Below are 26,002 nucleotides of genomic sequence, written 5' to 3' on the forward strand. Positions count from 1 at the left end.
TAAGGCAGAAACTAATTAACCTGTGGAAACTAACCTGACTAGTAGCTTCTCTGGCTTCCAGTTTACAACTTCCAGGATATCAATCATTCATTCTCAAGTTGCTGCTGGCAGCTACAAGTCGCCTTTTTCTGGAATTTTCGTGTTATTTTTTTGTGTATATGCCTTCATCTTCGATTTCGAGCTTGTGATTGAGGTCAATTGATGGTGGTGGTTGTGCGATGCAGATGTTCGGGATGGCGGAGAAGGAGATGGAGTACCGGGTCGAGCTTTTCAACCGGTGAGCGATGAGCCTTCTAGCTGCTGTACTACCACCAGTCCACCACCTGGGTGGGGCTTGTGAGATCAGATCGCTTGTGAGATCAGATCACTGGTTGATGCAATGAATTGTAGTTATTGCAGGCAAATTTGGGGCTGAGGAAAGAAGACGAGGAGCAACTTCTCTCTGGTCTGGTCGTTGGAACTTCAGGACAAGGTACGTAGCATCCCCATCTCCCTCCCTCTCTTTCTCTTCTTACAAATGCCGCTAAATTAAGGAATATTTGATGCAAATCCTGGCTGTGTAAGGAATTCAAGAGGGATTTGTATGAACAAGTCCAGTTTTTTTAGTTAGTACCAAACAGAGAAGATGCGGTCCAGATTGGCCAATTTTGCTGCTACCACATGGATTTGTATCTATGCAACCATCTTCCTACTGTTTGTGTTGTTTGGATTGCAAGAAATTCAGCTTTGGGTGACCTGCACTTAGTTTAATTTCTTTGAATAATCAACCGTATTGTTTCTGTATTGTTTTGCTGCTGTATTGTTTCTCACTCATGATTGATCCACTCCCAGGTGAAGGTTTTCAAATGTTGAAGGAGGAGGACAATAGGAACTTCTGTGATGTCTTGTCATCTATTTTCTTTTCTTTGTTGTAGAATAGTTCTGTTTGGCACTTACTGGTTGGATGTAAAGATATGTACTGCTAGAATGAATGCATGTAACTATATTTTGGGCTCCTATAATATTTCATGTTGCTTTGAAAATGTATCGGAACTGGGCTAGGCCCAAGATAACTTGTAGTGTGATGTGTTGTAATGTCAATGGCATAATAAAAGAAGTTGGATTGGATCAATTATTTCGGCCCAGCCCAAGATATATTGAACAATTATTTTTGAGGGGAAAACTTGAGAGGCCCAGCAAAGAAATGGCCCAGAAAAAACAAGACCAAAAAAATCTGTCAAAAGGGATAGGCAAAGAAATTTAAAAGGCCGAATTACTGGGCCAAGCCCATGTAGCTAGTGAAAATTAACAGAAATAAATATATATTGAAAAGGCCGAATTGTTGGGCTCGGCCCATGTAGAAAATTGAATTGGACCGGGCTGAATCTTGTGCCACATCAGCTTGCCACGCTGGATGCCTACGTGGCCTGGGGGAGGTTGCTAGTGACCAAAACGCCATAGTAGTAATATTTTGGTCGTAAACGTCTTTGACCATTCCAGAAGAAAGGTCGCTATAGTCAGTTTACGACGGCCAGCTTTTGACCTTCTGTTTTTGGTCACAAAAAGGTCATAAATAGAAATTTGTGACCTTTCAGTGACCAATAGTGGTGGTCTTAAGTTGACATATTTCTTGTAGTGGGCCCGCGGCTCTTTCTCGCAAAAACCGCTCGCCCCGGCGCCCCCGAGCGCCCCCAGCGCGTCTGGTTCGGCTTGGGTCCGCCGGCGCTAATTTCGGCCCAGGCCGGCAAAAATCGGGCTTCTGGGAATGCGACTGGGCCGATTTTTCTACGCCGGCGCAAAAATATCGTCTGGGGAGGCCTTTCTGGGGGCGCGGCTGGAGATGCTCTAACCCCATGTGACATTGATATACTCTATCTGCTTTACGATCCCCTTCTCGGTAAGATGGTACAGTGCCTTGAAATTATGTGTGTAGCTTGCCACGAAAACAACGTTGGAGACGCCGGTGCCCGTCCACCAATGTGGAGAGAACCGCGGTGTGACCAGCTCTAGTCGTCGTCGTAGTCGTCGAGCACCGTGGAATCTCCATGGAATTCAGTGGCTGTTACGGCTAGCCTACCTTCCAACTCCAAGAGGCAGAGATCGTCGTTGCGGTAGTGCTCTCTCGGCCACGGTTGGCGCGATATCAGCCGGAAATCCTCGGACACCGTGTCGAACGCCAGGATCTTCTCGGTGCTTCCGGCCAGAGGATGGATCGTCTAGTGAATTTTGCCCCTGTGGTGGGCGCAGTGGTCGATGTAATAGGTGAACTCGTCTACGACTACACCATCGGCCACTAGTCTGAGACAGCGAGGAAGTTGTGAGCTGGCGGTGACGGCGGCGGCGAGCGAGTAAACATAGTGTATCGGGAAGCCAGGTTCTAGTTTACTGGCGAGAACGAGAAGCCGGTGCTCGCCGGACGGGCCGTGGCGGTGAAGCCGCACAGCCTGGCCACGTCGGGGCAAGAAGGTGGCTTCACGTCCAACCTAGCCCCCTGCTTGGTCACCGGGTTGCACACGAAGAAATCGGACCTGAACAAACTTTCGCGGGATTTCTGGAACAACAGGAGCCCGTCGCAGCTACCCATCAGGGCACCAACCTCACAGTGCTTGGGGCAGTGGAGTTGGTCCGGCGCCTCGTCAAGTCGACTTGCAAAGACAGCAGGATTTTTTTAAAAGGAGGTCATCCCGGCCTCTGCATCAGAGAGATGCATACAACCACTTTACTAAAACAAGTTCAACACAAGCAAATAGTCTGGTCTACAAAGTACGGCTCACGGAAGGAGCCAAAACAAAAAAACAAGATAAACTCAAAGCCACAACCGGCTGGACAAAAAGATACTAAGGACATATCCTATTATGCGACCGCCATCCAAACCGGTTGAATATAACATGTGCTACCATCTCCCACCGGTTGCACCCAGTAGCCAGCTGCTCCCTGGAGCCCATAGGAGTGAGTAAGGACCACGTACGGATCCATGCCGTAGCCCTGAAGATAACCTGTAAGAAATTAATAGTAGCTACTCTGTTAAAAATCAAACCATTCATGCAGTTCCATATAGCTCAAATAAATGCGCATATTCCGATTTGAATACTTGACGCATCATGAGGAGGCACTCCATTTAGCCACGTCACAAACAACGTGTGTATGCTTACCGGAGGCATAATATTAAATGCTATATGGCAGACCGCCAAAGTAACTTCGCGAGAGGGCAATCAAGAAATAAGTGTTGAATTGTTTCATCGTGAACACAAAAGCAACATCGTGAACTCCCTACCCATCTCCGCTTTATCAGGTTATCTTTGGTGAGGATCACTTTCTTGTGAACAAACCACATAAAGATTTTAATACGCAAGGGAACCTTAACTTTCCAAATGTGTAACGATCTTGGGATTGGGCCAGAGTTAATGAGATCTGAGTACATCGATTTAACCGTGAACACTTCATTACTCCTTAATTTACAGTTCAATGTATCTCCTTGATTAGAGAGTTGAACATCCGTCAACCTCCTCACTAGGTGTAACCAGGAAGCCCATCTTTTCCCTACCAGGGACCTCCTAAACTGGATATTCAAAGGTAGCGTCTGCAAGATTGTTGCTACGTAATCTTATTTACATTGAGCAATATGATAGAGGGAAGGATACTGGAGAGCTAGCGGTGTGTCGCCTAACCAAGTATCCTCCCAAAACCTTGTTGTTGTTTCGTCCCCAACAATGAATTTCACCCAATGGAAGAAGGGTTCTTTCACTCTCATGAGACCCTTCCAAAATGGTGAATCATTAGGCCTTATGGTCACTTGAGCAACAGTTTTAGAGTGCAAGTATTTATTTCTTAGGATTTGAGCCCACATACCCTCGGGTTCAAGTGCTAACCTATACAACCATTTTCTCAGTAGACATTTGTTTTTAATATCAAGGTTCTCGATCCCAAGACCCCCCTGATCTTTCGGTCGACAAATAATATCCCATCTTGCCAGACGGTACTTTGTCTTAACCTTGTCAGACAACCAGAAAAAAGGGGATCGATAGTAGTCTAGTCTCTTACGTACCCCTTTAGGCACCTCAAAGAAAGAAAGAAGGAACATTGGCATACTCGTGAGCACCGAATTGATCAATACCTGCCTTCCTCCATACGACATAAGCTTACCCTTCCAGCAGCTTAGTTTCTTATCAAAACGATCCTCGATACACTTCCACTCCTTATTAGTTAGTTTCCTATGATGAAATGGAATGCCCAGATAACTGAATGGTAACGATCCTAGTTCAGAGCCGAACAGTTGCTTGTAACTGTCTTGGTCATCTTTGGCCCTACCAAAGCAGAACAACTCACTCTTGTGAAAGTTCATCTTAAGACCCGCCAGCTGTTCAAATAAACATAAGACCAATTTCATATTCCTCGCCTTTGCAAGGTCATGCACCATGAAGATGATAGTGTCGTCCGCATATTGTAAGACAGACGCGCCCCCATCCACCAGATGGGGAACAAGACCACCTACGAAGCCTCTCTCCTTGGCCCGACCTATTGGAACATCCAACATGTCTGCCACAATGTTGAACATAATCGGAGATATGGGATATCTTTGTCTCAAGCCTTTATGCATTTGGAAATAATGACCAATGTCATCGTTCACCGTTATGCCCACACTACCTTTCTGGACAAAGGAATACACCAGAGTCCCCCATGCCCCATTAAAACCCTTCATGCACATGGCCTGTTGCCAAAATGGCCATTTGACCTTGTCATATGCCTTCTCAAAATCTACTTTGAATATCACCCCATCAAGTTTCTTCGAATGGATTTCATGTAGAGTTTCGTGTAAGACAAAAAACCCTTCTAGGATATGTCTTCCAGGCATAAAGGCAGTCTGACTTGGTTGCACTACTGTATGAGCAATCCGTGTTAGCCTATTAGTGGCTACTTTCATAAATATCTTGAAACTAACATTCAAGAGACAGATGGGTCGGAATTGCTCGATGCGAATTGCTTCCTTTTTCTTTGGCAACAGTGTTATTGTACCAAAATATAAGTGGAACAATTGCAGATGCCTACAAAAGAAATCATGAAACATAGGCATAAGATCATCTTTCACAATATGCCAACATTTCTTATAGAATTCTGCTGGGAACCCATCCGGTCCCGGAGCTTTATTGGGTTTCATTTGAGCGATCGCGTCAAAAACCTCCTTCTTGGTAAAAGGTGTAGATAGAATGTCATTTTCATCTGACCTTAGCTGAGGAATATCCTCGATTACCTGCTCATCTATGGTCACCGCGTTATCCACCGGGGGCCCAAAGAGTTGTTTGTATTAGTTGGATATATGTAACTTGAGATTCTCATGACCCACCACGGTTACCTCGTCTTGCTCAAGTTGGATAATTTTCTTTCTCCTATGTTTTCCATTCGCAATCATATGAAAGAATTGAGTGTTATCATCCCCTTGGACGACTTTAAGTACTTTAGTGCGTAAGGCCCATTTTGTCTCCTCTTCCCTAAGCAAAACCCGCAGTTTCAGCTCAGCTTCGGATTTAATAGCTTGCTCTGTCGCATCCAGTAGAGTTGTTTCCGCCTTCAAATCTAGTGTCAGTATCAACTGGGTAAGTCTATCCTTCTCTTGTTTATAATCCCACTCTCGTCTCTGGCCCAACCCCTCAAAAATTGTCTCAGATGCCGAATCTTTTTCTGCCAGCGCTCCATACTGGTTCTACCCGCGACGGGCCGCACCTATTCCCTCGCGATCATTTCTAAAAAATCTACTCTTTTGAACTAACTTAGTTTGAAAGAGAAGGTATTCTTATTGCCAATATGTGTTGCTTCACCTGAGTTAACTAACATGGGTGTGTGGTCGGAGATTCCCCTCTGCATCGCATGTACTGATACCAGAGGGTATTTCTATTCCCATTCCACACTTGCGAGACAGCGGGATGGTGTCTAGAATAGATGGTTCTCCTCTTGATACGACGAGCAGCTCGGCGGGCCGCCGGTCGGCATGGGCGGCAAGAAACGAGGGGTCGGTGGTGATGCGGTGCCACGCCTTGCACACGGCTCGGCAATGGAGCAAGGAGGTGGACGGCAGCCTCAGAAGGATCTCGGTCACCACGTCTTCGTCCGGACTCGCGTCTTTGGTAACACTCTCGCCCGACAGGAACATTGTATCGATCATCGTATGTATTCATTTCTTCGTATATATTACATACATATATGTAGAATTATAAAAAACATATATGTAGATGTGAAGTCAGTCAGCTTGACCTGAATAGTTTGTCCGGTTCGAATTGAATTTTCACTAGGAGTCCGGTTTGAACTGTTAGCGTGTGCCGGTTCGAAGTGAATTTCCAGCGGGGTAGAATCGGATTCGAAGATGCTTTAATCGCATCGCATGTATGCCCCCAAGTGGCTGCCGGCCGATGGAAGTAGGGATGGCAATGGGTATGGGCGGGTACAACCTTCTTCTGCCCAAACCCATACCCACAGAAATTTTCCATACCCACCCATTTCAATACTCATGGGCATAAATTGACACCCATGCTCATACCATCGGGTATCCTATACCATAGGGGTATTCACTGGGTACAATATATAGCATTCACATTTTTAAAATGTAGAGAAATGCGTTTAAAATTCAAGTGATAATGGGTGGGATGTAGAGCATTGACACGCTCTCTTACGGTGGGTGGGCTGTTGGAGGCATCAAGGGAGTATGAGTGCGGATTGGTAGAAGCCCGACGCCGTGGGAGGTGGTGGTAGGAATGGGGGGATCGCTAGATTGAGAGTTGGACATGAGTCTAGTAGCAAAGTCAAGATTTCATCTTATCGAAGTCACATAGGACGTAGGAGGAACGGCGAGCAGGTGATTATGAGCATATGAGCTATGGCCGGTTTAAAAAATACAATACTTTAGGGTGGGCCTTAGTAGTTCGATGTTGACCCCACATGTCATAGGAGTTATTTTCATATATTACATTTTTTTGGGTATCCATTCGGTTACCCATGGGCATGATTTCATACCCATACCCTACCCATATATTTTGAGGATATGGATACTCACTACCCATGGCTACAAAATCTCTCCAAGTCTTGCCCATGCCCATTGTTTTTGGGTAGGGTACCCGCGGGTACCCATACCCATGGGCAAAATTGCCATCCCTAGATGGAAGCATAGGGGATCCGGTCGGTGGGAGCGCATCTGCACAAGAGCCGATTTGGTCCAACAATCATGACCGTCACACCCTCCCAAATGAAAGGATCCGCGAAGTGCACAAAGAGAGTTACAAATCCTACTAGTGCAAGCTACAGGCAGATTCTAAAAGTTAACCTTTGCTTCGAATCTCCAACACTGACCTGCAAACTGGACACCGCATCCGTTCGTGTACAGGAATCAGTCCAGGAACACGAATGCGAAAGCCGGTCATCCAATGATATCCGAATACATTTCAAAGCGCGTTTCTACCAACTCGACAGTCATGCAAACTGGATGATATTCATATAAACATAGACTACGGCGGCATCCGTCATCCAAGTCATTGTTGTTTCCTTCCAGCGACCGCGTACTCCATCTGCCATCTCCATGAGCGACGGCAATAAGACCCGTGAAGTGATGATGTGGTCGCCGGCATGGAAGAATATAACATGGGAGAAGGAGCGACGCACTTGGGACACAAGACCCTCCCACCTCCTATGCCGAGCACCTCTACCACTTCTAGCCATTGTCGGCGGCTAAACGCTGGCCAAATCACTGTTTAGTTTGTGCTAATGACCCTTGGGTCACTAACAAGTGGGCCCAGGCGCCCTAATGACTTTTGTTGAGTTAACTAAAATCACTAATCAACATTGTCAGTTAACTAAGTCACTAACCAGTGGGCCCCACTGGTCATATTTGACTGGTGACGCAATGCTGATGCATTGTTGACACGATCTATGATTTTCTGGTATTTATATTTCAGAAATGGTTTTATAAATTCATAAAATAACTTAAACTTTAAAAAACCATAGAAATTAAACTATAACTCATATTGAAATTATTTATGTACGAAAAACGATCAGAAAATTCCAATCACCCATCCGCACCATTTGCATGCATGTTTGAGCACTTAAAGTTGCCGGATAAGACAATTTAAATGAATGGCATTTGGAATGCCTTATGAGGAGCTTGATTTTGAACCTTGGGTTCAATTCAACTTCATTTAAATCTGTTGTTAATTGCATTAGCCCAAACAAGACGATGTTGCCATGTCATAATCATGCATCATATTGTTGCATTTGTCATGATTTGTATATTGTTCCCTTGCTTATTGGTGTTTGTTCCTTCTCGATAAAAGACAATTCCGACGTAGTGACCGTTGACACCGATGAAGAGTAGTACTATCTTTAGAAGTGCCATGTGTTGGTGTCAAAACCGGCGGATCTCGGGTAGAGGGTCCCGAGCTGTGGATCTGGGATCGATGGTGAACAGGAGACAAGGGACACGATGTTTTACCCAGGTTCGGCCCGTCTCGAAGAGGTAAAACCCTACTCCTGCTTGATTATATTGATGGGTATGATTACAGGGTTGATCTACCTCAAGATTATATGAGCTAAAACCCTAGATGGTAAAGGTGAGGGATGAAGGTCTAACTCTAATGACTAAAACCCTCGGTTGATATAAACACCGAATAGGGTTAGGGTTACATTAAGTCGGTTTACAACAAAGGAAAGATCATGTGGGCCTTTCCTTGGAGGACACACCAGGGCCCCATTGGTCTCCGGATGATGCTTCGCTACGGCCCAATAGTTCGGCCCGCACATCATGAACCGATGCCCTGAGGACCCCCTAGTCCATGACTACCTCAGTAGCCCCCGAACTAGCCTCTGACACCGGGGATACTCTGCCAGTATATTCATATCTTCGGCTTGCAGGGCAAGTTCCCTCTTTACTCTATACAGTCCGGATCTTTTCTTCCGCCAAACATTGTTCGGCATCCGGACCAGTGTCGTGAAATCATCGACCGGTGTGACTAGTATTGATCAGATGCTTAGGGCCGGACAATCTTTCACTACTGCAGGATGCTGCTAACGCGACACAACGATCAGAGACCCTACGACGAAACTGTGTGCGATGCAATAATCGCAAACGGTGGTGTAAAAGAACCGTCAAAAAAGGTGCAAAATGTTTGCGATGGCGGAGCCATCAAACACGGTTCAGATTTTAGTTGCGTGTGCGATCCAGGGCATACGGTTCAGTCCAATGAACTGTTTGCGATGAGGCGGAACAAAAGAAATGGGCAGTCTGATGAAGGCGTGTGTGATAAAGAACATACAGTTCACTGAGATGAACTGTTTGTGATTAGGCAACACAAAAGAAACGGTCAGCCAGATCAAGGTGTGTGTCATTGAGGGCATACGCTTCAGAAGGATTAACTGTTTGCGATTAGGCAATAGAACAAAAACGGGTCTACTAGATCAAAGTATCTGCGATTGATGGCATACACTTGACATGGATGAAATGTTTGCGATTAGCCACAACAAACTGAAACAGTTAGATAGATCAACGTCTGTGCGCTAGATGGACACACACTTTCTAATTAAAAGAAGTGTGCGTGATGGTAATAACGAGCACGCACGGTTGTTGGAACAAGACGTGTGCTGACATTGCCTATATTGCGGTGCACCCTATGGTGCAAACACCACGTACGCGACGGAGAAGGCGTACGTGCCCACGTTACGCCTTCCGGGAATAGTGCCGCACTTATAACCGTCAGCAAATTTTGAGCATGCGTCCCGTCACATTTTTTAGAAGAACAGGGAGGCCGCGTCCCGTCACATACACAATTGCAAACCTGTTCACACCGATCAAAACCCGAACGGTTTCCCACTTAGGAGATTATTACTAATCGGTTATAAATACTACAACTCCAAGATGAGTGCACATTCCTCCTCAACTCCTCATCCACAAAAACAAACAAGTCATTGATCATCGTTCCCTTGCATCTGCCATGGCCAACGTGAGTTCTGGGTCGAGAGATTGCCACCAGTGAGACATATAGCCACGTCGTAGAACAAGTGCTCGGGTGCCATTAATGGAGACGTTGGGAGGGAGGTGCGCGGTGGGTAGCGGTCAAAGGGCTCTCCTCCCGATAAGCATGCGCAGGGGTCTGATCGCACGCCGCCCGTACTCAAATAGCTACCCCGCATGACACCTCCTAGCCAATAAAAAAAGGTGACGCGTGGCGGCACGTAATTGGTAAGTAGAACGCCCACGGTTTCAATAATACATGTGTTTCCGATTAGTAACGTGACAACACTTTTTCAAAATGACACCTTCGCAAATCGGACAGAAATATTACCACAACATGTTGGTGCCATGTCATCACACCATGCCAAGTTTCATGATTTTCAGGCGTGTTTTGGATTTACAGGAATCAAAAAACAAAGTTTCTCAATCTTTCCGGCCAAGCCACGACGCCCAGATGTTTGAATTTCATTCCCATCTCTTGCATGGACCTAGAAATTCACTCAAGGACACACATATGATTTTTCAAACAACTTTGGTGCACTAGAGCTTGTGCTTGTATTTCAAATTTGAATTATGCACATTAAATGTGCAGAAACTCAATTAATGTATAAAAAAGGCTAAACGAACCCGGAATAATTCCAAAATTTAGCACGATACTTCTATTTGGTCCAATCTGCCTATGTAAAAAAATTAAGGCGGGAGAAGGCAGTGTACGTATGTTGTTTCGCACACTGAGGTGACACATTCCATCTCGGAACCACGAGCCTTCTTGAGGGAAGCTCCGGTTTGCAAGAAGCTTACACCAAAGCTTGTCCCAATTCGGCCAACAAAATTACCGCAACATGTTGGTGCCATGTCATGACACCATGCCAAGTTTCATGATTTTCAAGTGTGTGTTGGATTTACAGGAATTAAAAAACCAAGTTTTCAATCATCTTTTCGGCCGAGCCACGACGCCCAGATGTTTGAATTTCATTCTCATTTCTTGCATGCGACCTATAAATTCACCCAAGGACACACATGTGTTTTTTCAACTAACTTTGGTGCATTGAAGCATGTGCTTGTAGTTCAAATTTGAATTATGCACATTAAATGCACAGAAACTCAATTAATGTATAAAAAAGGCCAAATGAACCCGGAATAATTCCAAAATTTAGCACGATACGTCTATTTGGTCTAATCTGCCTGCGTAAAAAAAATTAAGGAGGGTGAATGCGGTGTACGTATCTCGTTTCGCACACGGAGGTGACACGTTCCCTCTCGGAACCACGAGCCTTCTTGATGGAAGCTCCGGTTTGCCAGAAGCTTACACCAAATCTTGTTCCAATTCGGCCAAAAAAATTACCGCAACATGTTGGTGCCATCGCATGACACCATGCCAAGTTTCATGATTTTCAGGCATGTTTTGGATTTACAGGAATTAAAAAACCAAGTTTTCAATCATTTCGGCCGAGCCACAACGCCCATATGTTTGAATTTCATTCCCATTTCTTGCATGGGACCTATAAATTCACTCAAGGACACACATGTGTTTTTCCAACGAACTTTGGTGCACTGGAGCATGTGTTTGTAGTTCAAATTTGAATTATGCACATTAAATGCGCAAAAACTCAGTTAATGTATAAAAAGGCATGTGAAAAAATTAAGGCGGGAGAAGGCAGTGTACGCATCTTGTTTCGCACACGGAGGTGACACGTTCCCTCTTGGAACCACGAGCCTTCTTGAGGGAAGCTTCGGTTTGCAAGAAGCTTACACCAAAGCTTGTCCCAATTCGGTCAAAAAATTTACCGCAGCATGTTGGTGCCATGTCATGACACCATGCCAAGTTTCATGGTTTTCAAGTGTGTTTTGAATTTACAGGAATTAAAAAACCAAGTTTCTCAATCTTTCCGGCCGAGCCACGACGCCCAGATGTTTGAATTTCATTCCCATTTCTTGAATGGGACCTATAAATTCACCCAAGGACACACATGTGATTTTTCAACCAACTTTGGTGCACTTGAGCATGTGCTTGTAGTTCAAATTTGAATAATGAACATTAAATGCCCAGAAACTCAGTTAATGTATAAAAAAGGCCAAACGAACCTGGAATAATTCCAAAAGTTAGCACGATGCTTCTATTTGGTCTAATCTGCTAGTGTAAAAAATTTAGGCAGGAGAAGGCAGTGTACGTATGTTGTTTTGTACACGGAGGTGACACGTTCCCTCTCAGAACCACGAGCCTTCTTGAGGGAAGCTTCGGTTTGCAAGAAGCTTACACCAAAGCTTGTCCCAATTCGGCCAAAGAATTTACCGCCGCATGTTGGTGCCATGTCATGACACCATGCCAAGTTTCATGATTTTCAAGCGTGTTTTGGATTTACAGGAATTAAAAAACCAAGTTTCTCAGTCATTCTGGCCGAGCCACGAAGCCTATATGTTTGAATTTCATTCCCATTTCTTGCATGGGACCTATAAATTCACCCAAAGACACACATGTGATTTTTCAACCAACTTTGGTGCACTGGAGCATGTGCTTGTAGTTCAAATTTGAATTATGCACTTTAAATGCCCACAAACTCGGTTAATGTATAAGAAAGGCCAAACGAACCCGGAATAATTCCAAAATTTAGCACGATACTTCTATTTGGTCTAATCTGCCAGTGTTCAAAAATTAAGGCAGGAGAAGGCAGTGTACATATGTCGTTTCGCACACGGAGGTGGCACGTTCCCTCTTGGAACCACGAGCCTTCTTGAGGGAACCTCCGGTTTGCAAGAAGCTTACACCAAAGCTTGTCCCAATTGGGCCAAAAAAATTACCGCAGCATGTTGGTGCCATGTCATGACACCATGCCAAGTTTCATGATTTTCAGGCGTGTTTTGGATTTACAGGAATTAAAAAAACAGTTTTCAATCATTTCGGCGAGGCACAACGCCCGGATGTTTGAATTTCATTCTCATTTCTTGCATGGGACCTATAAATTCACCCAAAGACACACATGTGAATTTTCAACAAACTTTGGTGCATTAGAGCATGTGCTTGTAGTTCAAATTTGAATTATGCACATTAAATGCCGAGAAACACAATTAATGCATAAAAATACCAAACGAACCCGGAATAATTACAAATTTAAACAAGACACTCATGTACTAGTTGCATGTTCACTGTATGTAAATGTTCTAGCAATTCAAACACCATCCTTTCCCTCCGTAACACCATTTTGTCTTTCAAAACATAATGAAAAAATCAGGTATACCACAAATAGTTACTAGAAAGAATTGTGTGGGATGTGATATAAAATATCTTGGTGCACCGTCTTGTCTGTCTTACGCGGGAAGCTTCGTCGTCTACAGTCCACCGCCCCCGCTTGAACCACACTTGCGCGCCAGTTTCTCGCGGCACCGAGCGAAATTTTTTTGCCACCGTGGAAATATCTATCTCCCTGCCCCCTCCCTCGTACCAAAAGCCACATTTCCACTGTTCCTCCTTGCTTTCCAAGTTCAAACCTTCACTGCTGCTTACTGGCAGCCCAGCCTCCTCGCCGCTGACCCTTCTTCTTGCAGTGCCGCCTCCTCGCCGGCGACCCTTCTTCTTGCTGTGCGGCCTCCTCACCGTCGACCTTTCTTCTTGTCGTGCGGCCTTGTCGATATGGTCAGGTAATCCACACCCCACCCACACCATCCTCCTCCTTTCCCGTCCCACATGCCCCGACCGACGGAGTGACACCTCCACCGAAATCACTTCCCCCCTCCTCCAATTAAGCGCCGCCCACAGCCATTTTGCATGCAGTATAACATGGAGCTCAGTAGCATGCGGCCGCACACGCGCTCGAGGTCGCTATGGCTGCCATGCGTGTCGACCGCCAGATCTTGGAGGAGCACCTTGTCTTCGAGGCCACCATCAACACCGCCACGCGGTTGTCTACTTTAAAATACAGTTCGTGATGTTTTCTCGAGGCCACCGCCAGTGCCTTCTATGATTTGTCCTCTGTAATGTTAATATGCAATCTGATGTTCAGTTAATAGTTTGGTCCTCTGAAATGTAATGTTCAGTTAACACTTTGGTCCCACAATTGCTACATTTCGTAGTACTGTTCTCAAGCATTCTTTGTTTTGTTAACTGTCTTATCTTCTAGTACATGTTTCTATTCTGCAATGGCGTGCTCAGTTAACTATTTTGGTTCATTTGGTCTGTTTTCCATTTAACTGTTTGGTTCAGTTCTACAATTTGATTTTCATTTGTTGTGGGTACAATTTTGTATTGTTATGAATGTGACACCAATCGAATTTGGCTGTACTCAATACATATTCTACTGATAGTATGGCAACTCTTAGTTAACCTGATCAAGATCTTCCTTATGTGTGTTGCAGGGAAACAATGGGAGACACTGCGGTTTACCATCGAGGTTTGTTCAAGCAGGGTCCTTTGGCTAATCGCACATTATCGTGCAGTTGCAGGAATTATTCTAATATTTAGGTTTCTTAGAATTTGGTCTTGCACATGTAGGTCCTGCTGTCAGGGGATTAGACCCACTGTTCGACCCATTTTGCATAAGGGAAATGGAATGTCCATGAATACCAGTCAAGTCAAGAAACTCAGAAAGATTGTTAGGATGAAGAAACTTGCGACGAATAACAGCAAGATCTTTGTTTGCACAATGAAGAAGACATCAGTCAACTATAGGATGGTACCAACTCTTTTAGCTTGTGTTCACTCCCCTTGTGCCATTTCCAAATTTACAATAGTGATTTATGCATAGCTTTGATTTTAGTACTTTTCGAAGCAGTTCACTGATGATTACCTCTCAAACCACCTGCATGATCAAGAGGCGAGGAAGGTATTCATTCAACACCCATGGTACAAAATTGGAGTCTTGCTGAAGGAGACGAAGGTTGGGCAGGCAATTATCCATAGCCACTGGCCTAAAGTTGCAAGGACATTCAACATCACTTAAGGCTCAATATTTGCCTTCCGCTTCTGCAGTTTCCTAGATGAGATTCATCTGTCTATTTACCGAGTATGATGCTACTTTCCAAAGGTTTTTGATGCTGCATGTGAAACTTGGTGCTATTGTGTAATGGTGTAACTGAGTGCCGAAGCTATCTGATGTAATCCTATTATGAAATCCTGGTTGCTTTTATACGGATATGAAATATCTAGCGTGTTTTATAAGAAATATTAGTTTGATTAGTACATGGATTATCAATAATAGGCTAATTACCCTGCTTATTGGGGGTTCCTATTGCCGACGGTTACTCAGACAGAACCATGGGCGATGAACTCAAACAACCCGCACGGTTTCTAGGAAGTAGGCATGTTCGATCAACTAACAATCACACATGGCTTCCGGCAGCGAACCGTGTAAGTTAGGCCACCTTATACAAACGTTTCCACACAAAAAACTGTGTGTGATATACATACCTCCGAAAATGTTTTTCTAGGATTCACCGTGTGGGATGTACATACCTACGGAAATGATTTTCTGGGATTCACCATGTGGGATGTACATACCTACAGAAATGATATTCTAGAATTCACCATGTGGGATGTACATACCTACGGAAATGATTTTCTAGGATTCACCGTGTGGGATGTACATACCTATGGAAATGATTGGGTTTTGATGCCTCGCCCGATTGCACACGGCCCCAGCCTGTGTCCCACGAGGGCCTATCCCCAACGGTTTGTGGGTCGTGTGGGAAGGACCCCCCTATCGCCCACACTCACTTGGTGACGGTTCCAAATGCCTTCGCGGAAACGGGTTAAAAACCATTTGTATAGCACGTCGATGTACCAGTGTTTATTTATCAAACATCGGAAGACATCCTATGACCCAAGTGGGACCGCCGGTGCTTCAATGCATTACCTTGCAACAAAGGCCAGACCTGTCCGTCGCACGCCCTTTCAGAAGGTGCGCGGCTCAATGCCGCCCTTCCCCTAGACCCATCCTTCTAGCTTCTAGGTGAGATGCCTATTTATAGATCCAAAGGAGCTGGGGGCAGATGACCCACCCCTCTTGCCAAAGACAACATACAGAAAAATCTTTAAACATCATGGCCGACCTTCCAGGCTAATCCTCATGGCCTCACGGTCCTCTCCCAGGCGATTGGTCAAGTTGTTCAGTGTCGCACCTCTAGATGGACATACTACAAACATAGGGTTATCTTCTTGTGGTGGATCTGGTCCCCTCTAGCGCCAGGATGATCTTTATCGATGGCCAAGCCCTTGCCGAGATATACCCTGCTCCAAGCAAGGAAGAGTGGTTATGCTTCGTGCCATTCCTTTTGAGAGGTTTGGGCTTTCCAATCCATCCCCTTTTAGGGGTTTAGAAGAGTTTTACGGGATCCAGCTCCACAACCTTACTGCAGGGTTTGTACTGCATATTTATGGTTTTGTGACCCTCTATGAGATATTCTTGAGCTGCGAGGCCCATTTTGATTTATGGAGGAAGTACTTTCGTCTCGTTCCCCGCTCCCGAGGAGGGTCTATATTCGAAGTGGGCGGAGCCGAAGTATGGCAGATAACCGGGACACGATACCCCATCGGGACCCACAAAAAGACCCCAAGGAGTGGACCTCGGAGTGGTTTTATATTGAGGATGTTCCCCTTACCAACCCAATCCGGCAGGGGCTACCTGAATACTGGAGCATCCCACCAGTGAAGCGATTCAACTGGTGGACCAAAGGCCTATTGCAACCAGATAGCAAAGAGGTGAGTATGCTGACTTCCAAAATCAGGCTACTAACTCACGACAAGCTGACCATGATTTAAGTGATCGCCGTTGCCATAGCCCGATGCGTGCAACCTCTCCAGCAGAGGGGACACCCTTTATGGTGATACAATGGGACTAGTGATGCAACCCGCCAGATGCGACAATGCCTAGATAACAAGGCAGCTATGACCAAAATACTGGTCGGCCTCTTCAAAGGGGAAGAAGCAGATTTCACCCAGATGACAATCCGAGAAGGTTGTTCCGGTTACAATCCGGCGGACTGTGTAAGCCGCAGTCTATTTTCCCTAGTTCGAATATTACGCCCAAACTCTGACTAGTTTTATCTTTTGTTTTTGAGCAGGATTGCAGGCGTCGAACCGAGTCCGTCCATTGCCCTCCTCCTCAACCAGAGGATCATTCCCGTGACGACGATCTGGGATATCATCACAACCTAGAAATGTCGATCTATTCTGAAGACTTTTTTTTACCAAGAGAGCCTTGACGGCACCAAGGTTACTTCGAGAGCCGACCACCCTGGGGCTCTTCCCTCCTCCATAGTGAGTGAAATGAGGAATTCCTCCCGAGCAAGGCTCTCATCTCGCACCACCCCAAATGTGCTGACTTCTACTCCCAAGGGTCATCGTACTATGTGCCGCAAAGTCGCAGGTGGGGTGTGGACCACGCCAACTTCAGCCCCCGACGGGGGATCTAAGAGGAAAGCTCTCGCGGAAGCGGAAATTGCTGCTCCTTTGGCCCAACGGCAACGTATTCGATGCCATGACATGTATTTCTCCTTGATATCCCTTTTAATGAAGTTCCCCCTTTGCAGAAGAAAAGCGTCACTGTATCAGCCCGAAGATTCACCGGCTATGTCGAGGCGTGGGTCCGGTCCTGAGTCTTCAGCATGAGCCGGAGCTTCGGCCGAACATTTAGCTATGGGCGTCCCTCCGGAGGATTCGAACGATGTTTCATTCACCAACTCCGAAGTTGAAAGCGTGATGAATCACCGCCGCCGGAAGGAAAGTTTATGCCACCCTGCTTTTACCAATCAGGAATTCAACACCTTCAGTTTGGTGGATGCATATCTTGGAGCGGCCTAGACAGGCCTTGAAGGGATCGCCGGCCTTTTTGCTGCCAGAGTGCAGGTGCGTAGCAAAAATAGCTTAAAAGCGGATTGTGTTACCTAACCAACTAGGCCCCAAGCCTTAATTTGGGTGGGACGGCCGAGTTAAGAATTTATAGTGATATGATTTTTGTAGGCTCCGAGAGAGCAGAGTAACAAGCTCTCCGAGGACCTTGAGCTAAGCCGGACACAGTCGGCCAATACCAAGGCCGAGCTGAATGTGGCTCGAAAAGCCACCATCAATTTGTCCGGTAAATAGAAAAACTATTTTACAATGCATAGGAAGATATGTGGTGTATTTTATGTATTAACACCTTGTTCTCCATACAGCCGCAGAAACTGTAAGCAAATTACAGAAGGAGCTGGAGGCTAGCAAATGAGTGCTGACGTGAAGTCATGAGGAGAAAAATGAGCTCAAGGCAGAGAATCAACGGAAAGCCAAAGAAATTGAGGTTTTGAAATCTCAATTGGCACAAGCCTTGGAGGAGAACCAAAAACTCAATGGCGACATATTTGGTCATTATCAAATTTTGCCTAACCATTGGTACGATCATCATAGGTTGTTAATAACGATATGCCATACCTTGTGTTTAGGTCTCCTAACTGGGTGGCCAGAGGAAGAGGTCAATTCCTACGGTGGGAAACTTTGAAAGGAACTGACCAGAGCTCACGAGAGGCTCGGAAGGCCATGAAGAGTATTGTCAAGGCGTTATGTCCGTCAGAGAGTATGGCTGAACTGGCCGAATGCTTCAAAGGAGCTCGGCAATGGTTTGATTTGTGGAAGATCTTAGCTTGTCGAGACAGAGCGCGCGAGGCCTGGGTGATGGTGAACACCTATTACACCAAACTGGATTCGCATCGTATGGCTTGAGTTGGACTAGGAGGCCCTGATGGTCAAGAGATACCCCTTAATCTGCTGTATGAACAGGTGATGCCTGCTTCTCACTATTCTCAGAAAGATTGTTCTTTAGAGCAATTGATAGACAATATAGATCAAGAGTAGTTTTGCCAATTCTATGTATCTATGTACTTTACATTGGTTTGTCTCCATCTACTAGATTCAAAATGTTGTCTGAACTGGCCATCGGCTTCCACCTCCCTGACCAGTGATCGGGATGTGTTCTGTACTATGTGTTGTTGCAATTACAGCGACAGTTCTGTCGGTGTTTAGGGAACAGGGGTCCCCAGACTTGCCTGCCTGCAGCTGATACGTCTCCAACGTATCTATAATTTTTGATTGTTCCATGCTATATTAATTTATGTTTTGGATGTTTATTGGGCTTTATTGTACACTTTTATATTATTTTTGGGACAATTGCATATTTACCCCTAGTTGGTTCCTACCCACGGGTTTTCCCCTTACTTTTTGAGCTTGCTCAGTTTTTCCCTTACTTTTTCCGTCGAGGTCCCTCGAATGCCCTATGACCGTTTGACCAAAACTTTGAAATTTCATAACTAATTCATATGAACTCAGAAAAATGCAAATAAGATATCAAAATGTTGAGATAAACATTACCTTTAGGTGCATATCATTTGTATTCAGGACAAAATATCCATTAAACTACCTGAGGTAATTAATGTTATTAACATTATTAAAAATAAAAAGGTATAAACAATATTTTTTCATGAATAAAAATTAAATGCAAATGTAGGTGATGTTTTCTGAACATCTAGATATCTTATTTGCATTTTTCTGAGTTCGTATCATCTTGTTAAGAATGTTCGAACGACTTTGACCATTATTTGGGAACTTCATAGCAAGTTGATACGAACTCAGAAAAATGCAAATAAGATATCAGGATGTTCAGAAAACATCATCTACATTTGCATGTAATTTTTTTATGAAAAATATATATTGTTTATACCTTTTTATTTTTAATAATGTTAATAACATATGTTACCTCAGGTAGTTTAAACCATGCATTTGTCCTGAATGCAAATGATATGCACATAAAGCTAATGTTTATCTGAACATTTTGCTATCTTATTTGCATTTTTCCGAGTTCATATGAATTAGTTATGAATTTTCAAAGTTTTGGTCAAACGGTCCAAGGGCATTCGAGGGACCTTGACGGAAAAAGTAAGGGCAAAACTGAGCAAGCTCGAAAAGTAAGGGCAAAACCCATGGGTAGGAACCAACTAGGGGTAAAAATGCAATTGTCCCATTATTTTTGGGACTAACCTATTAACCGGAGGCCCGACCCAAATTGTTATTTTTTTGCCCGTTTTAGTGTTTCGCAGAAAAAGAATATCAAACGGAGTCCAAATGGAATGAAACATTCGGGAATGTGATTTTCGGAACGAACGTGATCCAGAGGACTTGGAGTCTACGCAAAGCAACGAATGAGGAAGGCATGAGGTAGGGGTCGCGCCTACCCCCCTAGGCACGCCCTCCACCCTCGTGGGCCCCTTGTTGCTCCACTGACGTACTTCTTCCTTCTATATATACCCACGTACCCGGAAAACATCAATAGGAGATCGAAAACCCTATTTCCACTGCCGCAACCTTCTGTACCCGTGAGATCCCATCTTGGGGCCTTTTCCGGCGCTCCGTCGAAGGGGGCATTGATCATGGAGGGCTTCTACATCAACACCATAGCCTCTCCGATGAAGTGTAAGTAGTTTACCTCAGACCTTCGGGTCCATAGTTATTAGCTAGACGGCTTCTTCTCTCTTTTTTAATCTCAATACAAAGTTCTCCCCCTCTCTCGTGCAGATCTATTCGATGTAATCTTCTTTTGCAGTGTGTTTGTCGAGATCCGATGAATTGTGGGTTTATGATCAAGATTATCTATGAACAATATTCGAATCTCCTCTGAATTATTTTATGTATGATTGGTTATCTTTGCAAGTCTCTTTGAATTATCAGTTTGGTTTGGCCTACTAGATTGATCTTTCTTGTAGTTGGAGAAGTGCTTAGCTTTGGGTTCAATCTTGCGGTGTCCTTTCCCAGCGCCAGCAGGGGTAGCAAGGCACGTATTGTATTGTTGCCATCAAGGATAAAAAGATGGGGTTTATATCATATTGCATGAGTTTATCCCTCTACATCATGTCATCTTGCCTAATGCGTTACTCTGTTCTTATGAACTTAATACTCTAGATGAATGCTGGATATCGGTCGATGTGTGGAGTAATAGTAGTAGATGCAGAATCGTTTCGGTCTACTTGTCGCGGACGTGATGCCTATATACATGATCATACCTAGATATTCTCATAACTATGCTCAATTCTATCAATTGCTCGACAGTAATTTGTGTACCCAATACTTACGATATCCTGAGAGAAGCCACTAGTGAAACCTATGGCCCCCGGGTCTATTATCCATCATATTAATCTTCCAACACTTTGCTATTTCTATTTCCGTTTATTTTACTTTGCATCTTTATCATAAAAATACCAAAAATATTATCCTATCATCTCTATCAGATCTCACTCTCATAAGTGATCGTGAAGGGATTGACAACCCCTTTATCGCGTTGGTTGCGAGGTTCTTGTTTGTTTGTGTAGGTGCGTGGGACTCGCGCGTGGACTCCTACTAGATTGATACCTCGGGTCTCAAAACTGAGGGAAATACTTACGCTACTTTGCTACATCACCCTTTCCTCTTCAAGCGAAAACCAACACAGTGCTCAAGAGGTAGCAAGAAGGATTTCAGGCGCCATTGCTGGGGAGTCTACGCACAAGTCAAGCCATACCAAGTACCCATCACAAACTCATCTCCCTCGCATTACATTATTTTCCATTTGCCTCTCATTTTCCTCTCCCCCACTTCACCCTTGCCATTTTATTCGCCCTCTCTTTAATTCGCCTCTTTTTCACTTGCTTCTTGTTTGCTCGTGTGTTGGATTGCTTGTTTGTCATGATGGCTCAAGATAATACTAAATTGTGCGACTTTACCAATACCAACAACAATGATTTTCTTAGCACTACGATTGCTCCTCTTAATGATGCTGAATCTTGTGAGATTAATGCTGCTTTCTTGAATCTTGTTATGAAAGATCAATTCGCCGGCCTTCCTAGTGAAGATGCCGCTACCAATCTAAATAGCTTTGTTGATTTGTGTGATATGCAAAAGAAGAGGGATGCTGATAATGATATTGTTAAATTGAAGCTATTCCCTTTTTCGCTTAGAGATTGTGCTAAAGTTTCGTTCTCGTCTTTGCCTAAAAATAGTATTGATTCTTGGAATAACTGCAAAGATGCTTTTATCTCTAAGTATTTTCCTCCCGCTAAAATCATCTCTCTTAGAAATGATATTATGAATTTTAAGCAACTTGATCATGAACATGTTGCACAAGCTTGGGAGAGGATGAAATTAATGATACGTAATTTCCCTACTCATGGTTTAAATTTGTGGATGATTATACAAAATATTTATGCCGGATTGAATTTTGCTTCTAGAAATCTTTTATATTTGTCCGCGGGAGGCACTTTTATATAAATCACTTTAGGAGAAGCTACTAAATCCTAGATAATATTATGGTTAATTATTCTCAATGGCACACCGAAAGATCTACTAATAAAAAAGTGCATGCGATAGAAGAAATTAATGTTTTGAGTGGAAAGATGGATGAACTTATGAAATTATTTGCTACTAAAAGTGTTTCTTCTTATCCAAATGATATGCCTTTGTCTACTTTGATTGAGAATAATAATGAATCTATGGATGCGAATTTTGTTGGTAGGAATAATTTTGGAAACAACGCGTAGAGGAAACTTTAATCCTAGGCCGTTCCCTAGTAATTCCTCTAATAATTATGGTAATTCCTACAACAATTCTTATGGAAATTTTAATAAGACTCCCTCTGAATTTGAGAATAGTGTTATGGAGTTTATGAATTCGCAAAAGAATTTCAATGCTTTGCTTGAAGAAAAGTTGCTTAAAGTTGATGAATTGGCTAGGAACGTCGATAGAATTTCTCTTGATGTTGATTCTTTGAAACTTAGATATATTCCACCCAAGCATGATATCAATGAGTCTCTCAAAGCCATGAGAATTTCCATTGATGAGTGCAAAGAAAGAACCGCTAGAATGCGTGCTAAGAAAGATTGCTTTATGAAAGCGCGCTCTTCTAATTTCTATGAGAATAAATATGAAGATCTAAAAGTTATTGATGTGTCCCCTATTAAATCTTTGTTTTGCAATATGAATCTTGATAATGATGGGAATGAAGATGAGTCACCTTTACCTAGAAGGCGTTCCAAAAATTTGGAGTTTTTAGATCTTGATGCAAAATTTGGTAAAACTGGGATTGAAGAAGTTAAAACTTTAGATATCAATTTACCCACTATTTTGGATTTCAAGGAATTTAATTATGATAATTTCTCTTTAATAGATTGTATTTCCTTATTGCAATCCGTGCTAAATTCTCTGCATGCTTATAGTCAAAATAAGGCTTTTACTAAACATATCATTGATGCTTTGACGCAATCTTACGAAGAAAAACTTGAGTTGGAAGTTTCTATCCCTAGAAAACTTTATTATTAGTGGGAACCTACTATTAAAATTAGAATTAAAGATCATGAATGCTATGCTTTGTGTGATTTGGGTGCTATTGTTTCCACGATTCCGAAAACTTTGTGTGATTTGCTAGGTTTTCATGAACTTGATGATTGCTCTTTAAATTTGCACCTTGCGGGTTCCACTATAAAAAAACCAATGGGAAGAATTAATGATGTTCTTATTGTTGCAAATAGGAATTATGTGCCCGTAGATTTTATCGTTCTCGATAGAGATTGCAATCCTTCATGTCCTATTATTCTTGGTAGACCTTTTCTTAGAACGATTGGTGCAATTATTGATATGAAGGAAGGAAATATTAGATTCCAATTTCCATTAAGGAAAGGCATGGAACACTTTCCTAGAGAGAAAATAAAATTACCATATGAATCCATCATGAGAGCCACTTATGGTTTGCCTACCAAAGATGGCAATACTTAGATCTATCCTTGCTTTTATGCCTAGCTAGGGGCGTTAAACGATAGCGCTTGTTGGGAGGCAACCCAATTTTATTTTAGGTTTTTTTCCTTTTTGCTTCTGTTTAGGAATAAATATTAGATCTAGCCTCTTGTTAGATTTGTTTTGATGTTTTAATTAGTGTTTGTTCCAAGTAAAACTGTTAGGATAACCTACGGTGATAGTTATTTGATTCTGCTGCAGAAAACAGAAACTTTGCGTGCACGAGATTAATTTTCATAAATCACCGTAACGTGCTTTTCAGTTGATTATTTTTGCTGTAGATCAATAAACAAATTATCTAGAACTTCCTAATTTGGTGAAATTTGTTTAGGTTCCATAAGTTTGCGTTAGTTACAGATTACTACAGTCTGTTCTGTTTTTGACAGATTCTGTTTTTCGTGTGTTGTTTGCTTATTTTGATGAATCTATGGCTAGTAAAATAGTATATAAACCATAGGGAAGTTTGAATACAGTAAGTTTGACACCAATATAAATAAAGAATGAGTTCATTACAGTACCTTGAAGTGGTGTTTTGTTTTTTTTTTGCTAACGGAGCTTAAGAGATTTTCTGTTGAGTTTTGTGTTGTGAAGTTTTCAAGTTTTGGGTAGAGATTTGATGGATTATGGAACAAGGAGTGGAAAAAGCCTAAGCTTGGGGATGCCCATGGTACCCCAATATAATCTAAGGACACCAAAAATCCAAATCTTGGGGATGCCCCGGAAGGCATCCCCTCTTTCATCTTCGTCCATCGGTAACTTTACTTGGAGCTATATTTTTATTCACCACATGATATGTGTTTTGCTTGGAGCATCTTGTATGATTTGAGTCTTTGTTTTTTTAGTTTACCACAATCATCCTTGCTGTACACACCTTTTTGAGAGAGAAACACATGATTCAGAATTTATTAGAATACTCTATGTGCTTCGCTTATATCTTTTGAGCTATATAGTTTTTGCTCTAGTGCTTCACTTATATCTTTTAGAGAACGATGATGGATTTGTTTTATAGAAACTATTGTTCTCTCATGCTTCACTTATATTATTTTGAGAGTCCTCCAAAACTGCATGGTAATTTTCTTTAACGAGAAATTAATCCTAATATGCTAGGCATTCAAGATTAGTAAAAACTTTCTTATGAGTGTGTTGAATACTAAGAAAAGTTGGATGCTTGATGATTGTTTTGAGATATGGAGGTAGTAATATTAAATTTGTGGTAGTTGAGTAATTATGAAATTGAGAAATACTTGTGTTGAAGTTTACAAATCCCGTAGCATGCACGTATGGTAAACGTTGTGTAACAAATTTGAAACATGAGATGTTCTTTGAGTGTCATCCCTTGTGTGGAGGTCGGGGGCGTGCGATGGTTAACTCCTGCCAACCTCCCCCCTAGGAGCATGCGTGTAGTGCATGGTTTTGATGACTTGTAGATTTTTGCAATAAGTATGTGAGTTCTTTATGACTAATGTTGACTCCATGGATTATACACACTCTCGCCTTTCCATCATTGCTAGCCTCTTCGGTACCGTCCATTTCCTTTTCTCACCTTGAGAGTTAGTGCAAACTTCGCCGGTGCATCAAAATCCCGTGATATGATATGCTTTATCACATATAAACCTCCTTATATCTTCCTCAAAACAGCCACCATACCTACCTATTATGGCATTTCCATCGCCATTCCGAGATATATTGCCATGGAACTTTCCACTGTTCCGTTTTTCATGACACGTTTATATCATTGTCATATTGCCTTGCATGATCTTGTAGTTGACATCGTATTTTGTGGCAAAGCCACCATGCATATTATTTCATACATGTCACTCTTGATTCATTGCCCATCCCAGTACACCGCCGGAGGAATTCATATAGAGTCATAGTTTCTTCTAGTATGGAGTTGTGTTCATTGAGTTGTAAATGAATAGAAGTGTGATGATCATCATTCATAGAGCATTGTCCCAAAAAAAGGGGCCAAAAAAAGATAGGCCTGAAAAAAAATGAAAAAAAGAAAATGGGGCAATGCTACTATCCTTTTCCATACTTGTGTTTCAAAGTAGCACCATGATCCTTATGATAGATAGTCTCTTGTTTTGTCACTTTCATATACTAGTGGGAATTTTTTGTTATAGAACTTGGCTTGTATATTCCAACAATGGGCTTCCTCAAATGCCCTAGGTCTTCATGAGCAAGCAAAATGGATGCACACCCACTTAGTTTCTTTTGTTGAATTTTCATACATTTATAGCTCTAGTGCATCCGTTGCATGCCAA

At 43.0% G+C, this 26,002-nt stretch overlaps 1 long non-coding RNA gene across 1 annotated transcript; it reads left to right on the forward strand.

Annotated features, from left to right (window-relative positions):
• The first annotated feature begins 240 nt into the window (after positions 1 to 240).
• LOC119293908 lies at positions 241 to 1,192 on the forward strand. The gene is made up of 3 exons (XR_005143249.1): positions 241 to 277; positions 400 to 472; positions 832 to 1,192. It is a non-coding gene; the product is annotated as an uncharacterized LOC119293908 (long non-coding RNA).
• The last annotated feature ends 24,810 nt before the right edge of the window (positions 1,193 to 26,002 follow it).

Source organism: Triticum dicoccoides, chromosome 4B (genome assembly GCF_002162155.2).
Source record: "Triticum dicoccoides isolate Atlit2015 ecotype Zavitan chromosome 4B, WEW_v2.0, whole genome shotgun sequence".
NCBI classification, from domain to species: Eukaryota; Viridiplantae; Streptophyta; class Magnoliopsida; order Poales; family Poaceae; genus Triticum; species Triticum dicoccoides.